We start from the raw sequence: 20,330 nt of genomic DNA, 5'->3' as shown, positions 1-20,330 counted from the left end.
CTTCTGCACAGCAAAAGAAACTACCATCAGAGTGAACAGGCAACCTACAAAATGGGAGAAAATTTTCACAACCTACTCATCTGACAAAGGGCTAATATCCAGAATCTACAATGAACTCCAACAAATTTACCAGCAAAAAACAAACAACCCCATCAAAAAGTGGGCAAAGGACATGAACAGACACTTCTCAAAAGAAGACATTTATGCAGCCAAAAACATGAAAAAATGCTCATCATCACTAGCCATCAGAGAAATGCAAATCAAAACCACAATGATACACCATCTCACACCAGTTAGAATGGCAATCATTAAAAAGTCAGGAAACAACGGGTGCTGGAGAGGATGTGGAGAAATAGGAACACTTTTACACTGTTGGTGGGACTGTAAACTAGTTCAACCATTGTGGAAGTCAGTGTGGCGATTCCTCAGGGATCTAGAACTAGAAATACCATTTGACCCAGCCATCCCATTACTGGGTATATACCCAAAGGACTATAAATCATGCTGCTATAAAGACACATGCACACGTATGTTTATTGCGGCATTATTCACAATAGCAAAGACTTGGAACCAACCCAAATGTCCAACAATGATAGACTGGATTAAGAAAATGTGGCACATATACACCATGGAATACTATGTAGCCATGAAAAATGATGAGTTCATGTCCTTTGTAGGGACATGGATGAAATTGGAAATCATCATTCTCAGTAAACTATCACAAGAACAAAAAGCAAACACTGCATATTCTCACTCATAGGTGGGAATTGAACAATGAGATCACATGGACACAGGAAGGGGAATATCACACTCTGGGGACTGTGGTGGGGTGGGGGGAGGGGGGAGGGATAGCATTGGCAGATATACCTAATGCTAGATGATGAGTTAGTGGGTACAGCGCACCAGCATGGCACATGTATACATATGTAACTAACCTGCACAATGTGCACATGTACCCTAAAACTTAAAGTATAATAATAATAAAAAAAAATACAAACAAGGACCCTCACAGAGTCCACTTTACTCCTCTCCTACCACCACTGGAGCAGGTGCTAGTATCCACGGCTGTAAGACTTGAAGATGGATCACATCACAGGACTCTTTGCAGACACTTCCCAATACCAGCCTGGAGCCCAGTAGCTCCACTGGGTGGCTAGACCCAGAAGAGCAAAAAGTATCACTACAGTTTGGCTCTCAGGAAGCCTCATTCCTAGGGTAAGGGGGAGAACACCACATCTAAGGGAGGACTCCAAGGACAAAAGAATCTGAACAGCAGCCCTTGAATTCTAGATCTTCCCTCTTACATAGTCTACCCAAATGACAAGGAACTAAAAAAAAAAAAATCTGATAATATGACAAAACAAGGTTCTTTAACACCCTAGAAAAATCATACCAGCTCATCAGCAATGGATCCAAGCCAAGATGAATTCTCTGAATTGCCAGAAAGGTAGTTCAGAAGGTTGATTTTTAAAATATTTTATTTTATTTTAAGTTCCAGGATACTGTGCAGGACGTGCAGGTTTGTTACATAGGTAAATGTTTGCCATGGTGGTTTGCTGTACCTATCAACCCATCACCTAGGTATTAAGCCCCTCAGTGCATTAGCTATTTATCCTGATGCTCTCCCACCCCCTAGCTCCTGGACAGGCCCCAGTGTGTGTTATTTCCCTCCCTGTGTCCATGTGTTCTCATTGTTCAGCTCCCACTTATAAATGAGAACATGCAGTATTTGGTTTTCTGTTCCTGTGTTAGTTTGCTGAGGATAATGGGTTCCAGCTTCATCCATGTAGAAGATCAACTATTAAGTGAATCAAAGACCAGGAAAGGTGAAGTCCAGCTTAAATAAATCAAAAACATAACACAGGATATAAAAGGAAAATTCTTCAGTGAAATAGATAGCATAAATAAAAAGCAATCACAACTTCTGGAAATCAAGGACACACTTAGAGAAATGCCAAATGCACTGGAAAGTCTTAGCAATAAAATCAAACAAGTAGAAAAAAAGCCTCAGAGCTTGAAGACAAGGTTTTCTAATTAGCCCAATCCATCAAAGACAAAGAAAAAAATTTAAAAAATAAACAACACCTCCAAGAAGTTTGGGACGATATTAAACGTGTTCCTGAGGAAGAAGAGAAATCTAAAAGTTTGGAAAACATACTTGAGGGAATAATCAAGGAAAACTTCCCCAGCCATGCTAGAGATCTAGACATACAAATACAAGAAGCTCAAAGAACACCTGACCTGGGAAATTCATCACAAAAAGATCATCACCGAGGCACACAGTCATCAGGTTATCTAAAGTCAAGAGAAAGGAAAGAATCTTAAGAGGTATGAAGCAAAAGCATCAGGTAACCTCTAAAGGAAAACCTATCAGATTAACAGCCAATTTCTCAGAAAAAAAAAACCCTACAAACTAGAAGGGATTTGAGTACTATTTTTAACCTCCTTAAACAAAACAATGATCAGCCAAGAATTCTGTATCCAGCAAAACTAAGCTTCATAAATGAAGGAAAGATAGTCTTTTCCAGACAGACAAATGCTGAGAGAATTTGCCACTACCAAGCCAGCACTACAAGAACTGCTAAAAGGAGCTCTAAATCTTAAAACAAATCCTTGAAATCCTAGAACCTTCTTAAAGCATAAATCTCACAGGACCTATGTAACAATAACCCAATGGAAAATTAACAAGGTATTCAGATATACAACAAATACATGATGAATAGAATAGTACCCCACGTTTCAAAATTAACATTGAATGTATATGGCCTAAATGCTCCACTTAAATGGATATGGCAGAATGGATGAGAATTCACCAACCAAATTTCTGCTGTCTTCAGGAGACTTACCTGACACAAAAGGATTCACATAAACTTAAGGTAAAGGGGTAAAAAAAGATATTGAATGCAAATGGACATCAAAAGTGAGCAGAAGTAGCTATTCTTATATGAGGCAAAACAAACTTTAAAGCAACAGCAGTTAAAAAAGACAAAGAGAGACATTACATAATGATAAAAAGACTAGTCCAACAGGAAAATACCACAATTGTAAATATATATGCAACTAACAGTAGAGCTCCCAAATTTATAAAACAATTACTACTAGACCTAAGAAATGAGATAGATGGCAACATAATAACAGCAGGGGACTTTGATACTTCACTGACAGCACTAGACAGGTCATCCAGACAGAAAGTCAACAACAAAACAAATGGACTTAAATCATACCCTACAACAAATGGACTTAACAGATATTTACAGAACATTCTACCCAACAACTGCAGAATATACATAGGCATCAGCACATGGAACATTCTCCAAGATGGACCATATGATAGGCCACAAAACAAGTCTCAGTAAACTTAAGAAAGTTGAAATTATATCAAGTACTCTCTCAGACCACAGCAGAATAAAACTGGAAATCAACTCCAAAAAGAACCGTCAAAACCATGCACGCTTGGAAATTAAATAACCTGCTCCTGAATGATCATTTGGTCAACAATGAAATCAAAATGAAAATTAAAAAATTATTTGAACTGAAAGATAATAGTGACACAACCTATCAAAACTTCTGGGATACAGCAAAAGTGGTGCTAAGAGCAAAGTTCATAGCATTAAATGCCTATATCAAAAAGTCTGAAAGAGCACAAATAGACAGTGTAAGGTCACACTTCATGAAACTGGAGAAACAAGAACAAACCCAAACCCAGCAGAAGAAAATAAATAACAAACATCAGAGCAGAACTAAATGAAATTGAAACAATAAAAACAATACAAAAGATAAACAAAAAAATGGTGCTTTGAAAAGAAATAAAATTGATAGACCATTAGTAAGATTAACCAAGAAAAGAAGAGAGGAGATCCAAATAAGCTCAATTAGAAATGAAAAGGGAGATATGACAACTGATACCACAGAAATACAAAAGATTATTCAAGGCTACTATGAACACCTTTGCATGCATAAACTAGAAAACCTAGGAAAGATGGATAAATTCCTGGAAATATACAACCTTCCTAGATTAAACCAGGAGGATATAGAATCTCTGAACAGACCAATAACAAGCAGCAGGACTGAAACAGCATTTAAAAATTGCCAACAAAAAACGTCCAGGACCAGATGGATTCACAGCTGAATTCTATCAGACCTCGAAAGAAGAATTGATACCAACCCTATTGACACAATTCCAAAAGATAGAGAAAGAGGGAATCCTCCCTAAATCACTCTATGAAGCCAGTATCACCCTAATACCAAAACCAGGGAAGGACACAACAAAAATAGAAAACTATAGACCAATACCCCTGATGAACACAGAGACAAAAATACTAGTGAACTGAATCCAACAGCATATTGAAAAGATAATCCACCATGATCAAGTGGGTTTCATACAAGGAATGAAGGGATAGTTTAACATACATAAATCAATAAATGTGATAAACCACATAAACAGAATTAAAAACAGAAATCACGCGACCATCTCAACAGATGATGAAAAAGTGTTTGACAAAATCCAGCATCCCTTTATGATTAAAACTCTCAGCAAAATCAGCATTGAAGGGACATACCTTAAGGTAATGAAAGCCATCTATGACACACACACAGCCAACAGTATACTGAATGGGGAAAAGTTGAAAGCATTCCCCATGAAAACTGGAACAAAACAAGGATACCCACTTTCAACACTTCTGTTCAACAAAGTATGGGAAGCCTTAGTCAAAGCAATCAGACAAAAGAAAGAAATAAAGGGCATCCAAATCAGTAAAGAGGAAGTCAAACTGTCACTGTTTGCTGATGATATGATCATATACCTAGAAACCCCTAAAGTCTCATCCAAAAGGCTCCTAGAACTGGTAAACGAATTCAGCAGTTTCAGGATGCAAAATTAATATACACAAATCAGTAGTTCTGCTATACACCAGCAGCAACCAAGCTGAGAATCAAATCAAGAACTCAACCCCTTTCACAATAGCTTCAAAAAAAAAAAAAAAGAAAGAAAGAAAGAAAGAAAATACTTGGGAGTAAACCTAACCAAACCTAACCTAATAGACCTCTATAAGGAAAACTGCAAAACACTGCTGAAAGAAATCATAGATGACAAAAGAAATGGAAACACATCCCAAGCTCGTGGATAGGTAGAATCAATATTGTGAAAATGACCATACTGCCAAAAGCAATCTACATATTCAGTGCAATTCCCATCAAAATACCACCATCATTCTTCACAGAACTAGAAAAAACAATCCTAAAATTCATAGAGAATGAAAAAAGATCCTGCGTAGCCAAAGCAAGACTAAGCAAAAAGAAGAAATCTGGAGGCGTCACATTACCTGATTTCAAACCATACTCTAAGGCCATAGTCACTGAAATGCATGGTACTAGTATAAAAATAGGTACATAGACCAATGGAACAGAACAGAGAACCAAAAAATAAAGCCAAATACTTACAGCCAACTGATTTTCAACAAAGCAAACAAAAGCATAAAGTGGGGAAAGGACACCCTGTTTAACAAATGGTGCTGGGATAATTGGCAAGCCACATGTAGAAGAATGAAATTGAATTCTCATCTCTCACCTTGTACAAAAGTCAACTCAAGTTTGATGACAGACTTAGATCTAAGACCTGAAGACATAAAGATTATAGAAGATAACATCTGAAAAACTCTTCTAGACTCTGGCTTAGGCAAAGACTTCATGACCAAGAACCCAAAAGAAAATGCAACAAAAACAAATGTAAATAGTTTAATTAAACTAAAAAGCTTCTGCACAGTAAAAAAAAATAATCAGCAGAGTTAACAGACAATCCACAGAGTGGGAGAAAATCTTCACAGTCTATACATCCAACAAAGGACTAATATCCAGAATCTATAAAGAACTCAAACAAATCATCAAGAAAAAAAATCAAAAAGTGACTAAGAACATCAATAGACAATTCTCAAAAGAAGATAAACAAATGGCCAACTAATTATCAGGGAAATGGAAATCAAATCCACAATGCAATACCACCTCACTCCTGCAAGAATGGCCATCATCAAAAAAATCAAAAAATAGTAGATGTTAGTATGGATGCAGTGAAAAGAGAACACGTTTAAACTGCCGATGGGAATGTAAACTAATACAACCACTAAGGAAAACAATGTGGAGATTCCTTAAAGAACTGAAAGTGGATCTACCGTTTGATCCAGCAATACCACTGCTAGGTATCTACCCAAAGGAAAAGAAGTCATTATACAAAAAAGATACTGGCACACACACGTTTATAACAGCACAGTTTGCAATTGCAAAAATACGGAACCAGCCTAAATGCCCATTAATCAATGAGTGGATAAAAAAATGTGATATATATATATATATAACAACTGTGGAGAAGCACCTGAACCCAGCTGATATATATATCTACCATGAAATTCTACTCAGCCATAAAAAGGAACAAAACAATGGCATTCACAGCAACCTGGATGGAATTGGAGATTATTATTCTAAGTGAAGTAAGTCAGGAATGGAAAATCAAACATCAAATGGTCTCACTTATATGTGGGAGTTAAGCTATGAGACACCAAGGCATAAGAATGATACTTTGGACTTCGGGGACTCAGGGGAAAGGGTGGGGAGTGGCGAAGGATGAAAGACTACATACTGGGTACAGTGTACATTGCTCAGGTGATGGGTGCACCAAAATCTCAGAAATCACCACTAAAGAACTTATTCATGTAACCAAACACAACCTGTTCCCCAAAACCTATTGAAATAAAAACAATTTTTTTAAAAACAAATACTAGTGAAGGTAAAATTTAAATCTGCCTTCACCATCATCCAATACATCCTCTTCCCCCAAAGTAGCTACTGTTAACAGTCTGATGTGACTCTTTCTTTAAAAAATTCAATGTATTTACAAATACTATGTTTGAAATGATTTCCAAAGATTGTATTATTCAAATTTATCTCTGATTTATTTATTTATTTATTTTATTTTTATTTATTTTATTTTACTGTTTGAGGCAGGGTCTTGTTCTGTTGCCCAGGCTGTAGTGCAGTGATTCAATCAGGGCTCACAGCAGCCTCATCCTCCTGGAATCAAATGATCCTCTCATCTCAGCCTCCCAAGTAGGTGGGACAACAGGCATTTGCTACCATTCCCAACTAATTATTTACTTATGTATTTACTTATTTTGTACAGAGATCTAGAGTCTCACTATGTTGCCCAGGTAGGTCTTGAACTCTTGGACTTGAGCAATCCTCAGACCTCGGCCTCCCAAAGTGCCGTAATTATAAGCATGAGCCACCATGCCCGGTCTATTTTGTTTTTTATATAATAATATATATTTAGTGGTTATTCTATCTTAATAAATAGGAGTCTGTCTCATTCTTTGTAAACTGTTACATAAAATAAATGCAACTTACTATAAAAAGGAGGTAGGCAAAATTTATGTGACTCCTCTCCTTTTAATTAATATCTATGTTGTTTTCAACATTTTACCATTACAAATATTGAAATGGTTATTCCTGAAGATCTAAATTTATGCTCATGGGTGGTTATTTCTGTAGGACAGATTCCTATAAATAAAGTTGCATATGCATTTCTAATTTTGATACTCTCACTGACAGTGGAAAAATAAAAGCTAATTATCACTGAGCACTCACGATGGGCCAGGTGCTATTCTCAGCATTTTCCATGGATTACCATATTTAATTTCAAAATAACTCTATAATATAGGCACTGTTATTGATGAGAAAAATAGAGCAAAGAGAGGTTCAGTAACTTGCCTAAAGTCACACAGGGCAGGATGCAATCCCAGGTGGTGTGACTTCATAGCCCATGTTTCTACCAGTTTGAATTTCTTGTCACTTAATGAGAATATCCATTTTTAAGCAATGTAGACACCAATGGATTTAAACAGCTAGAATTTTATTTATTTTTTACCTTAATACAAATTGTATCTTTTGATTTCCATGTATGTGCCCTTGATATCTTGTGGGATTGAGAATTTTTTCATATTTATTAGCCCTTTACATAACTCAGATTAATTGTCCTCTTATATTCTATGCCTATTTTTTCATGAATATTTTTAATAATTGATCACAAGCAGTTCTTGTATATTCTGATTGTTGATCATTTATTATATATCTATTGCTATATTTTTCTTACTCTGTCACTTTTCTTTGAATTTGTTGTTTTCTCCCACAAAAAAAGATATTAAAAATTTTGTAATCAAATATGCAAGTCTTTTGTTTATGGTGTCAAGAATTTTAAACCTTCTGTAGAACAATGTTTCCAACTTAAGGTAAGAAAACTATTTTTCTATATTTATTATAATGCTTTCTAAATTTTGTTTTTAAAACGTTTAATAAATCTGTGTATTATTCTTATATATAATGTGAATTTAAAAGATAACTGTTTCAATGGTTATTAAATTGTCAAAACTATTTCTTAAACTCTTACTTCTTTTCTAATTGATTTGAAGTGAAACTCATCACAAATTCTCAGATACCACAGATTGAATTCTGGACTCTCTTTTTTGTTCTTTTAATTGATTTGGCCAGTCTTTGGATAATGCCAGGTTTTGAGCAAAATTAATTCCTATATCTCTAGAATATGATGATTTTACTTGTGATAAGACAAGTTGATCTTATTGTATTTCTTATTCGAAATACTCTTAGCTATTTCTACTAATTTATACTCTTGGTAAATTTAGAATCAGATTGTCGAGCTCTACTTTTAAAAATGGGATTTTGATTATAACCTCTGTTTTGTAGAGCAGGAGACAGATCAGAAAGAGGAAGGCGCTTGCTCAAGGTCATGTGTGTAAATAATTTCCTTCTAGGGCAGGTATTGTGTCTTGACCAGAGTCATGACCCTAAGGACCTCATCCATATCCCTCTTCTCTGGGACCTCGTATCTTCTCTACCCCTGTCCAATGGGCAAACTGCAATGAACCCTTCAAGGTCTTGCCCAAGCCCTACCTCTTCCTTGATTCCACTCATGCAGCACATCTGCCCCAAGTCCAGTTTTGTGTCCCTCTTCTGTACCTCCACAGCACCCAACATCCCCCCAAACACCACCTTTTCCACCCTATACTGCCATGGACTGCTTCTGTGTCTGCGAGAGTGGGTATAATCTGGAGGTGGGGTCTGGTCTCTTCTTATTTTCTGTTTACTTGTGGCAGTTTGAAACAAAGGAGTCTTGCATTCTGAAACAACTGTAGAGAAGCACCCGAACCCAGCTGATGGAGGTCAAATTCTACTTTAAATCCACCTTGGGGGGGTCATTGGCAGGTAGATGATGATGATACATTTTGAAAACTGAAGGTCCTTTGTAAAATCACAAGTTTCAGTAGGTACTTGTTTGCTCACAAATATTCTAACTTGTCTCTTTCCTGGCATATGGAAGAATTGCTGTTCCTTGCCCTGTTGAAGTTAGGCCTGGCAATATGTTCTGCTTTAACCAACTAGATAGGAGCAAAAATGGTATGTGTCCCTTCCAGGTGACACTTTTAAAAGCCAGTGTATGGGCCACAGGTTCTCTTTGCTCTGCCCAAGTGATCATGGAAGCATGAGTTGAGATGGAGCCTCCATTGGCACAGTTCCCTGACTGACCAAGATGGATAGATCACTCTGCCCGCTATGATGTTCATGTAGCAAAGCAGTGTGTTTGCTGTCAAGCCACTTGGATCTGGGGATTGCTATCAAAGTGTAGTCTAGCCTGTCCTGACAGAAACTAGTTAATTCCATTGGTCAATGCAGATTCTCTTTTATTAGGAATGTGGGGGAGCTTTAAGGATCATTCTGGTGCCAACAGCCTCTTGGTTCCTTTAAACGTACTTCTTCAAAGATACTTGACTCAGATTTTCTTATACTTTAAATAATTTTTATTTCCTTTATACGCTGTTTGTCCTGAAGCCAAAAGAAGCTCTTTAAAATCAAAGCAGAACATTGTTGATTATAAAGAAATCTTCAGAGAATGTGTCATAGAGAATCATAAGTTTGGTTTTACACAAAATGCAAATTGCATTAAATTCATTCTCTGACGTTCAGCCAGAATGTCTAGTTAGTTAATTCCTTAATCCATCACAGGTATTAAGGGCCCTGCCATATGCCCTACCCAAGGGGTAAGTAGGGGAAGAGGGTAGTCCTGTGTTCAAGGAGGTCACATGATAGTTGTAGGCAGTTTTTAAACAATGCTGATGGATAAAATGTTAAGGCTGTAGTAGAGATTATGTGCAAAGTCATATGGAACACAGAGCAAGGTGAACCAGCCTTATTGAGAGAAATATGTCATAGAACAGGAAGCATTTAAGTTAAATTTTGAAGAATTTGCAGAGGTTCAGTAAAGTGTCCAAGAAGGAGATGCACATTCCAGGCAATAAGATCAAAATGTGTAAAAACATGACAGTACATGGTTACACCCTCAAACCAATGCTAGCCAATGTGTCATGCATACAACCAACTTCCTCTAATGTCCGGCAGGTAACATGCATAGGTGAAACAAGACAAGCATGCTACACCTAGGAATGATGGGACAGTGATGAACTGGCAGCACGAGCCCTGTGTGGACGATGAGCAGTCAATTCTCAGCTCCAGGTCATTCCTGCCCAATCCTAGTCCAACATTCCCAGACTTTCCCTATCCTCTTTTTTAGGCAAGCCATAAATCCAGATTTCCATGGAAAATCTTCTGATGTATACTTTGTGAATAGAACAAAACTTGTTCACAGGACCAGAGCTGATACTGAAAATATTTAGCAGTTAGTTAGTATAGCAGGAGCCCTGAAAAAATCAGACATACACTGAGCATAATCAACAAGTATGGTCTTTGCAGTGAATCTTGGCTGAACATTATTTCTTCATGGGACACACTGGCCAACCCTTGGCCACCAGTTTGTGAGCCCTGATCCCAAATAGAAGGAGAAGGAACAAGCAGGAGGAGTGGGAGGGTTGTGAAAAGAAGGCTAGAATCTGGCCGCAGTGGATTTTAAATATACTATGTCAGTTGGCTTTTTCTTTGTAACAAAACACTCCCAAAATGTAATAGCTTAAAGCAACCATTTATTTAGCTCATGATTTCTGTAGGGCAGCAGTTGGGCTGGGCTGACTCACTCATACATCTGTCATGTCCCACTTAAACCATGCCCCAAAGAGTTAAAGAAACCAGTAACTAACAAAAATTCTTGAGTTTACAGGATGGAAGATAAAAAAAAAAAAAAGAAAAAAGAAAGAAACAACTTGCTGAAATGCTGAAACTCCCTCCTCTTGTAAGAGAACAAAATTAGCTGAAATCAGTTAGAACCAATGTAGCCCCCTGAAGTCTGTGCAGAACAAGCTTGCTGACATCCCAGCCTGAAATTCCACCACGTTTCATACTAACTCCCCCTGAATCTGCACATAACCCATGAGATAGCGTGAAGAGATAACTGCTCATACCCAAGGACTTTCCATACCTCCTCTTTCCTTCCACCAATCACCTGCTAATCTCAGAATCCACCCCCTAAACCTTTTCTAGTCAAATTACAGACTTCAAGCCAGCACAAGAAGACAGATTTGAGCTGGATTCCTATCTCCTTGTTAGTCAACTTGCAATAAAAAGCTTTTCTTTTCTCAGAATCTGGTGTCATAGTATTGGCTTCTAGCACATTGACCAGTGAGCCCCTTTTCCTTGGGACTCCACCAGCTGTCAGGGCTGGTGGTCTAGAGGGGCCTCAGTTAAGGTACTTGTCTCTTGTCCATATGGTCTGTCATCCTCCAACCAGCTAGTCCAGCTTCGTTAACATGTCACAGGGTTCCAACAGCAGCAAGAGAAAATAATCACTATTGGTCAGTGCTTTTCAGTTCTCTGTTGTGTCACAATGGCTAACATCCCAGGCAAGTCACATGGCTGAGCCCAGAGGTAGAAGAGGAGATATGGTGGGGGAAAAGGGACAAAGAAATCAAGGAAGGGCAAGAGTTTGTGACCATCTTTGCCTTCTACCACATTTGCTATTAAGATTGCACAAAGAGACTGGGCGCGGTGGCTCACACCTGTAATCCCAGCACTTTGGGAGGCCGAGGTGGGTGGATCACCTGAGGTCAGGAGTTCGAGACCAGCCTGACCAACATGGTGAAACCCCACCTCTACGAAAAATACAAAATTAGCTGGGCGTGGTAGTGAGCACCTGTAATCCCAGCTACTCGGGAGGCTGAGGTAGGAGAATCGCTTGAACCTGGGAGGCAGATATTTCAGTGAGCCGAGATCACACCATTGCACTCCAACCTGGGCAACAAGAGTGAAATTCGATCTCAAAAAAAAAAAAAAAAAGATTGCACAAAGGGTTGAATTATCAAATCAGACTCATAAGAATTAGAGATCTTATTCAGTATCAAACTTTACTAATAATACAAAAAAGCTATTCTGCTTTTATGCAACATGCAGATGAAGCATGAGAAGTCTGAGACCACCAGTGCTGCATCTTGGGCCCTTTTGCATCACATCAGAATGTGCCCTGATGCATAACACAGGGGGCTTCTAAGTGATGCATACCGTTCATCACTGACCCAAAGGGAACTTTTAAGCATGAAATAAATCCATTTTATACTCTGATAATTAAATACCCAAAACTGACACTTTCTAGCAGGCCATGCCCCAGAAATCTATACTTTTCAGGTTTGTTTACCACACCAATTGATCAAGTATATCCTGCTGAAAGAATTCTATTGATAAGGACTCTCTTATTATCATTCAATCAGTAAAAACCATCAGAAATTTGAATAGAATCTTTCCACATTTGACCAGGATAACTCCTTTTTTCCGCTTATTTCTCCTTCTCCTCTTCTTTCTCTTCTTATTCCTCCTCCTCCTCCTCTGCTTCCTTTTTATTTTTCTTCCTTTCTCTCTTTTTTCTCTTCTTTCTCTCTTCTTTCTTTCTCTCTTTCTCTTTTTCTTTCTTTCCTTTTTTCTTCTTCTTCCTCCTCCTCCTGCTTCCTACTCTCCTTCTCATTCTTCTTCATAATCTCTCCTTGAAATTATCCAGCTTAAAAAGGATAGTTAACAGATCAGCTGCTAATCTTTTTCTTCCCAACCATACTTTGGATTTTCACCTTTAATATTAACTTCTGTAACAAAACATCCAAATATTTGGAGCCATTTATTTTCTCCCTTCACCATGTGTATGTGTGCATGCTATGCTTATACACAAGCATGGGGATTACTTATCATTTATGGATAAGGAACTATGCATTTAGATGTATTTAATTTCTGTGGAGCCAGAATTCCATCACTAGAAAGAATCTTATTTCATAAAGTAATCTGATTTCTGCATAAAGTATCAGGTAACTGTGGAGTGGTCTTCCCTGACAGGAGAAATGGGATCTGTTAGAGAGGAAAAAGGTAACTTGTTATTTGAACTAGAAGTTCCATAATGGGTTTCAGAAGAAATTCCAAAATATTCTAGGCCCAGTGTACCCTTATCTTGGAAGTCTCACTTGCATTATCAATACAAATGAACAAGATTATTGCTAAGATTTCTTCCAAAACTGACATTTATTTGATGAGGTTTAGGGTAGTTTAATAGGAAGTGCCAAATACATGTTTAGGAAGAGTGGAATGAACTCTGACTTATTTGGATGTTTCTGATGCCGTATGCAGAACATGTTGTCTCTAGAATTCTTGTGTAAAATTATATCTTGAACATTGGGAACATAGACTCCCTCACATGGCCTGGAGAATTCCAGAAAGCTACACTGTGATCAAAAGATGGCAGGATATCAAGGTCATTTGAAAGGTTCAGGTTCTTCTTTTTTTCAACTGCTTGCTACTTATCCTAGTAAAATGCAAAGATGTGTGGGTGCATGATATTCTCAACACATCAAAAATAAAGTGGAAGTGGACAGTCAACCTAAAACAGTAAAAAAATGGCTCTACACAGGTTCTGAAGCATCAGGTAAAGAATAGCTACCATGCAAATCAAACAAAAAAAGCCAAGGTCAGTGTTTTACAGAAAGAGACAAATGAGTCTATACTTTCCAAAATGGAAGTATTCACTAGTGTACAATAAAGGCCAAAGCTGCAGGATCCTTAGAGATCCTTAGAGAGGACAGTGCTTCCTACAGAGTGGTACATGGGGTTGATACATGAGTTTATGATGTTATGGTACACGAATAAACTTTTTATTTTCATAATTATGTATTTATTTTAATGAGTGAAATAAATACCTATTTTTTGTTTTGGGGAGTTTTTTTCTTTATTTTCAAGTTTTTACTACCCACCATTCAATCTGTCTTCCATTAGCACCTTGTTTTCCCTGTTGGAGAATCTCCCATTTTGTATCCTCCTGAGGACCTTGGCCAACTATGGAAGTCAAAGGGACCAGATTTTCATCCTCCTCACACCTGTCCCAAGGTAGGCAGGGTGCAAGTGTGACTTGAGCTTGGCCAACCATACACTGTCCCTGTGAGTTTGAATTCTGAGCAGATAGATGACATGGTGACATGGGTGTCTGATAGCCACATTCATTGTGGTGACAGTGGTGTGGTCGTGGTGCTTCGCAGAGACCAGTCATCCCAGTTTCATGCAGTTGTTCTGCTGTCTGGTCAACCAGGACAACTTCAATCCCTACTGTCTTCAAGCTTGATCTTCTAGCCTCCTAAAGTTACCTGAGCCCCGAGAATCTCTCCAATAAGATCTCACTCTGCTTAAGATGGCTGAAAGATTTTCAATTGCTTTCAACCAAGGACCCTCTGACTGATACAGTGTTAATTAGAAAACATGTAATTAGCAAATCAAAGCCATGATTTTATGGATATTATTCTTTCATAAATGGCAAAGTCTTAAAACAGGGTTGATTTAAATTAACTGGAAAGAAAAGCTTTAAGAGAACAGTGGTGTGTGATTACAAGAAAACAGTGATTATTAGGAAGACAGTGAATTGGCTCAAATCTCCTCATTTTATAGAAAATGAATGTGGGTCCTAGGGAGGCTAAGAGACACCAGAAAGTCCCCAGTAGCTCAGCTGCAGACCCTACCCAGCTTCAGGTCCCCTCACTCCATATGGGTCTCACTATCTACCCACATGTGAGGGACAGAGCCCAGCTCCCACACTAAGGGTCCTGCCCCATCACACAGCTGGGATCATCTTGGGTTCTAAATTCACAGAGGCCTAGGTCAGCAGCCAGCACTTTCATCCTTAATTATTTTTTTTAAAAAAAAAGCCTTCTTTTTTTCTGTTTATTTTATTTTATTTTTTGTCTTCAAACTTGGTATTGACAAGCCTGACAGCATGGAGCACATGTACCATGAATATTCTGTTTTTCATTGAGTCATTCACTGCTGAGGAATAACACCCCCTCCCCACACAGAAGTTCTAAACAGATTAATTGTGATAGTTTTATTCCTCAAGAAACCTCACACTCCAGCCCATCAATAACCCCCTTGAAAACAATAACCTGCTGTGAAAACACCCAGAACCCCTTGACCTATGGCTCAGTGGGAGAACTATTGTTTTTCTGAAGCCATCTCATCAGCATGACTCAGAAGTGCGGTAATTAGTCTGACAAGGGAATAAAGTCCTGTTTCCCTTACATTTAAAAATCAACTCGAAATAATTTTCCACAAGAAGCCAACAGAGACCTATTCCTTTATATTAACTACCAACTGAAGCATTCCCTGGTGGCGTTTCTCCATCCTGGTCCATGCCAATTACAGCATCGTAACCTAGAATGAAGTGAAAATTGTCCACGTGGGAGACAGGGCTCTGCAATGGGAAGGAAAAGAGATCAGAGTGAGATAATCCTGGATTCTAACCTTAGTCTTGCGGCTGAGTGGTGCTTGAGGGGACAGTTGGACAGAGGAAGGCATCCCAGGCAGAGGGAAGAACACAAATGGAGCCATGGAACACAAAACCATGTCAGGAGATGAGTGAACTTCAGGAAGGGGGATGTGTCTGGAAAGCAGGGCGTGAGAGGTGTCTGGAGGCAGGAGACGGGGGCTGCAACTGATATTAAGGAGACAAGATTTTATCTGGGAGGCTGTGTGGGGTATGAAGAGAGCACTGTTGTGCAGTCAGACAGATCTGTGTTGGAGGTCTAGCTCTGCTACTTTCCAGCTGTGAAACTGGGATAACAAAGCTTCCTTTGTAGAGTCACTTTGTGATTTAGAGCTATTGCGTGCAAAGACTGTGGCACCATGCCTGGCTCAGGCACATTTTTTCATAAACAGTTGCTTCTTTGAGGAACTGAGTGGCCACTGAACGTATCCATTGTGGTGTTGAAAGATCTTCCCACCAATGCATGGAGCATAGATTTACAGAAAACACCTTTAAAAAGGCAAACTGTTCGAGGTCATTGCACTTTACTGGGTGAGGAAGAGCCTGGGGCAGAGTAGTGGATGGGGGCACAGTTGGTACAGGGAGGAGGGGCAGGTGCAAGAGGTATTTGTTAAGTCAAAGGTACAGGTCCTGGCATTGATTGTACATGGCAAGGAGAGCATTGGCGACCGGAGGGGAGTGGGACACGGGTTAGGAGTAGTAAGAGTTCAGGATGATTGCCAGGTTTTGCATGAATAATGGGTCCGTAGTGCAGCCCCCAACAAAGATGTAGAATGTGACCAGGCGTGATGGCTTGTGCCTATAAACTCAGCACTTTGGAAGGCTGAGGCAGGAGGATTGCTTCATCCCAGGAGTTTAAGACCAGCCTGGGCAACATAGTGAAACCCCATCTCTACCAAAAACAAATTAGGCAGACATGGTGGTGCATGCCTGTAGTCCCAGCTACCTGGGAGACTGAGGTGGGAGGATCACTTGAGCCCAGGAGGCAGAGGTTGCAGTGAGTCATTGCACTCCAGCCTGGGTGACAGGGTGATACCCAGTCACAAAAAAAAAAAAAAAAAAAAAAAAAAAAAAAGAATGTAGAATGTCAGAAAAGAAGAAACAGTTGTTGTAGGGAGAGGTTGATTCTCAGGTAGAAGCTAAGCCAAAGCCAGAACCAGAAGGAAAAAATGTAATTAAGTTCCTGGGTTATTTACCTACATTCAGTTGAAAATTCATGTTTTTTTTTTGTTTGTTTGTTTGTTTTTTAATATACAGAGGCAAAACATCATAATGAAAGAACACTGAACTTGGATTCCCATGACCAGGCATGCAAACTTTGTCTGCCTCCTAACTACTGTGTAATTTGGGGAAAATTGCTAAGCCCGTCTGAGCTTCAGTTTTCTAGTCTGTAAAGTAGGGACAATGACAATCAGTCCTGCTGCCCCCATCAGCTGAAGCACAGTGTGCAATGTGCAGGACTTCTCACCAATCACAGGCTTGTCCTCAGGGTCTCGGTCCCTAGTGCACAGACCATTCAAACATGGGGCCCTTCCTGTGGTACCTCTCAATGCTGTGATTCTGAGGGTCATGGATGCTCCTCTGTTCTGCGAAAGTGGGTGCAGAGTTCCACATTCTCCTGGATGCCTTCCATGACAGGGCTCACTGAGAGACTCGGGAGCGGGGACAGCGCGCTCCTTTGTGGGAACACACAACACTCCCTGCCATCTGCCTGTGGCAGGGAGAAAAGAAGACAATGTTCTGTCCTCAGCAGGAACTGGCGCTATCGGAAAGAGATGGAACAAGAAGATCTGTTCCATTTCAAGCCCAAGAGAGTGACCACTGATAGCTGTCCTCAGGCTTCATTGAGGACTGGATGAGAGGGAATGTGGAAGAAAATTTTAGTAGGAAGGAAATAAATATGGAGGCTTTGGGGGAGAGAAGGAAGGGAGGGAGGGAGGGAGGGAGACATGGCTGGAGGAGGAGAGGAAGGAAGGAGTGGGAGGAAGGGAGGCAGGAAAGGAAGGAGAAGACAGAAAGAAGCCTACCATTTCTCAAGCTGATCCGATGTATTAGGTAAGGTGCCAAGCTTTTTCATGCCCTCTGTCATTTAATTCCCACAACAACTCTTATTTTACAGGTAAGTAAAAGTTATGAGGCTGACGCCAAGAATTGTCAAGTGCCTTACCCAAGGTTAAATCAATTTTCTGAGCCACAACCTGTCTTTTCCACTAAAACATGCCACTTCCCCTTTTGATCCTCTATGTACTCAGAGTGTAAGTGAAGTCCTGGAGGAACTACAAAGTTAGACACCATGAAGAGGGGCACAGCATCCCATTGGAAACATGGGATACCCCATGCTCTTCTGGGCCAGTCTCCCCTGTTGGTCTGCTGTACTCAGTTCTGGGCTGTGCCAGAGAGGAGAGAGGAGCCCTGACAACCTGACAGCCAGAGCGGGGCAGGCAGGGCGGTGATGGGTTTCCAAATCAAGTCCTATGACTGAAGAGGCTGGGAGCACTTGGCTGTCGAAGTGACCACCAGTAAGGACAGGCAGCTGTCTTGAGCCAGGTGCTGTCCTGAAGTGGGGATGGACGTGATCGCAGTTCCAGAGGCCTGAGCTCAGAGAGCTGCAATTTTGTTTCTCATGGAGCTGGGCAACCTTCTTCCAGACCAATAGTTTGGTTCATTTCCTCTTCTTCTTCTTCTTTTTTTTTTTTTTTTTTTTTTGTTGAGATGGATCTTGTCGCCCAGGCTGGAGTGTGATGGCATGATCTTGGCTCACTGCAGCCTCCACCTTCTGGGATCAAGCAATTATCCAGCCTCAGCCTCCCAAGTAGCTGGGATTACAGGCACCCAACACCACACCTGGCTAAGTTTTGTATTTTTAGTAGAGACAGTGTTTCACCATGTTGGCCAGCTGGTATTGAACTCCTGACCTCAGGTGATCCTCCAGCCTCGGCCTCCCAAAGTGCTGGGATTACAGGAGTGAGCCACCGCACCAGGCCAAAGGACTGCTGCTGCTTTTTTTCGAAGTGTTATTTAAAAATCTGTACAGAGTTTGCTTACAGAGACTGAGAGCTCTGAGGGGCATTCGATGACCAAGAGGCCCTGGTTTCATTATGCCGAGACCTAGTGAGTCTCTTCTGGACTCAAATGTGTGCAAAACTAAGTCAAGGCAGTCTGGAAACCAGCCATAGTTATTCACACTTGTCCTTCACTGTGAGCACATTATTAAAGCTCTTTCTTCAGTCACATGGGGTAAACTCTCCACCCTCGAGGAGTTCTGATTAGTAAATTGAGCTCCATCTCCTTGTATTCTTAGTGATCAAAACCTAGATGGTCTCCAAGGCAAGTACTAGTGGCCTGCCCTTAATCCAGTTGCACTTGCTCATGCTCTAGAATTCAGCTCAGCTGGCATCTCTTCGAGGCACCATTCTTGGCTCTCTTGGTCAGGTGAGGTTCTCCTTGTTGCTTCCATAACACCATCCCTCAATGTGTTCCTTCCTTGTATTGCAATGATGTTTAGATGTGCCTGCCTCCCTCACAAGACTTGGAGATACAATATTATTACCACCATCGCCCTCAGTTAAGAGGCAAGACTGTTTGGGCTCAGAGAAATTAAGTCACTTCTCTAAGGTCACAGAGCTAGTGTGTAATAGAGCTAAGATTTAAATCTACCTCACCTCGGTTTCACTCCAAAGCTTGTAATTTTTTTTTCATTTCAGACTGTTTCTACAACAAATAGATTTCTAAAGTGCCTCTACAGAAAATGTGTTTTCTCTAAAATGAACACCAAACTGGACACTTGTGAGTGCCCCCAAAGGTCTTGAGGTGATGGAATAGTCTGCCTTTCAAAGAGAACGATCTTACAATTTACAAGTTTGCCTCTCAATTAACTGAGCACTGTGGCTCTTTATTTAATGTTATTTCTACATAATCTAAATTTGGCTGCAGGTTAATGGACCCATAGGGAGTTACTGCTAGTTCAGTTTCAAACGAATTCAGCAGCATTCCCAGATTATTGGTTGTTAATGGGATCACCCAGCTGTTTTCACTTCCTCCCGATCCTTCTCGAGGTGACTACAGAGAAGAGGACAAAAACGGACACAGTGGGACTCACTTTTAGATCACTGGGACTACTGAGCTCTCCCTCTGCTGGCTTCCTGGCCACACTGGGTTCCAGCCCCTAGAAAACCACCTGGTCATAGCCAGAGCCAGCATGACCCGCACTATTATTCATCCAAACACATTGACTGAGCACCTAGTGTGCCCAAGGCACTATTCTGGTGCAGTTGGAGACACAGAGATGGATCAAGCATGGTGTGAAGGAAAAATATAAGTCAGTTGGGTTAAATCACTAAAATCACTAAAACTGAGCTGTGGTTTCCTTACATGCAGCGTTCATCATCAATATGCCTATCTTCAATTGTTTGTTTATTCATGTAATGTTGACTGAGAATCTGCATGCACCAGATATTTTTCTGAGGATACCTGGGTGATTCCAATCTTGCAGGTTTATGGTCTCAAAAGGGATATAGACAAATTAATAAGCAGCAAATAGTTCAGGGTG

The 20,330-nt window shown here is 40.0% G+C and overlaps 1 long non-coding RNA gene across 3 annotated transcripts in view; it reads right to left on the bottom strand.

Annotated features, from left to right (window-relative positions):
- LOC101154107 (uncharacterized) overlaps nt 1–17,708 on the bottom strand; it is a 65,287-nt gene extending 47,579 nt beyond the window's left edge. For all 3 annotated transcript variants that reach the window (XR_002007023.4, XR_010134900.1, XR_010134899.1), the window contains exon 1: nt 17,325–17,708. This is a non-coding gene — a long non-coding RNA (uncharacterized lncRNA). The remainder of the gene's footprint in view (nt 1–17,324) is intronic.
- Nucleotides 17,709–20,330: the final 2,622 nt, after the last annotated feature.

Source organism: Gorilla gorilla, chromosome 7 (assembly GCF_029281585.2).
Source record: "Gorilla gorilla gorilla isolate KB3781 chromosome 7, NHGRI_mGorGor1-v2.1_pri, whole genome shotgun sequence".
Lineage (NCBI taxonomy): Eukaryota > Metazoa > Chordata > Mammalia > Primates > Hominidae > Gorilla > Gorilla gorilla.
Note: the sequence above shows the minus strand (reverse complement) of the source record. Positions and strands in the feature narration are given on the sequence as shown.